The sequence below is a fragment of the Lathyrus oleraceus genome, chromosome 4 (genome assembly GCF_024323335.1).
Source record: "Lathyrus oleraceus cultivar Zhongwan6 chromosome 4, CAAS_Psat_ZW6_1.0, whole genome shotgun sequence".
Classification (NCBI taxonomy): domain Eukaryota; kingdom Viridiplantae; phylum Streptophyta; class Magnoliopsida; order Fabales; family Fabaceae; genus Lathyrus; species Lathyrus oleraceus.
Genome location: NC_066582.1, coordinates 474167530 through 474168722, shown reverse-complemented (window position 1 = coordinate 474168722; position 1193 = coordinate 474167530).

Here is a 1193-nt window from a genome sequence, read left to right as displayed (position 1 = left end):
TCTCCATAAGGGTATCCCACAAATAAAGTGGAATACTTAGCCGGCCGTTTCTTCGGGAATGTGTAAGCCTTTACACAATTCAGCACACGGGTTAGAACATCGAGATAAAGTACAATTGAAAATTGCACCACATAATAAACACAACAGTCATAAAGTCAGGCCAAATAATGCAGAATTATAATAAATCTTGATTAGATAAACATAAGGCAAAACAGAAAAGAAACAAAACAGCCACTGTCCCGTTCGCTCCTGCTTCGCCTAGCGAAGTCTTAGCGAGTGTTCGCTACAGGCTCGCTTAGCGATGTGCTAGCGAGCTGCTACGGGTTTTGAGTTTGATAGCAGCATGATCTCCGACACCCTGAACTTTATGGCATTTAATTACATGAATAGCATGGACAAACATTCAGGATATTCAGGCATACTTAAATTCACATGTGAAATCAGATTACATATCCGAAAATTTAATCATGATGCCTTATGTATGTAGCGATTACCGATTAAAAGCATAAAACAGTAGTGATGCGCAAACCTGTTTGCAATGGAATTGCAGCTTTGGATTGGCAAATCGGGTCGAATTGGGCGGAGGCAACCTTGGTGCGGATGAGCGGCCTTCAGGGTTTATTTACTCGGAATTCTCTGAGTTAGTCTCCAGGGTTTCTATGTCAGGGTTTCTGTCCGTCTTCGTCTCTCCATTTTCGTGACTGAAGTGTCGGTATTTATAGTGATTGTGGTGACCTAATGGGCTCAGAATGAAGCCCAAAAATTCTGATATTCGCAAACTTCGCTAGGCGAGCGTGTAGCGAAGGGTTCGCTAGGCGAAGGAGTTGCTCGCCTAGCGAGCAGGCCAGTTTTGGCCATTTTCTGGATTGGGCCACTCGTGAGTTGGGCCTTTGTTCTTTTAAGGTCAATCCCTTGAAAAATGAGTTGGAGTGCTTCGAAAAGTGTTTTGTAAGATTAACGGGCAAATTTTGGGGTACGACACCTTAGTAGTTTAGGAATTACTCTAATATATTTTACAAGACTTTGGTCACCCAGACACGGATCAGACGATATTTCACACTTCCTTTCTTTCACAACTCCGAAGCTTCAAGATCCCTTTATAGATTCATCATTAATTCATCACTTCATCTGAGACTTGACTTCTCTTCTGTGTTATGAGGCATGATAGAGCTTCTTTATATATACCATCATCA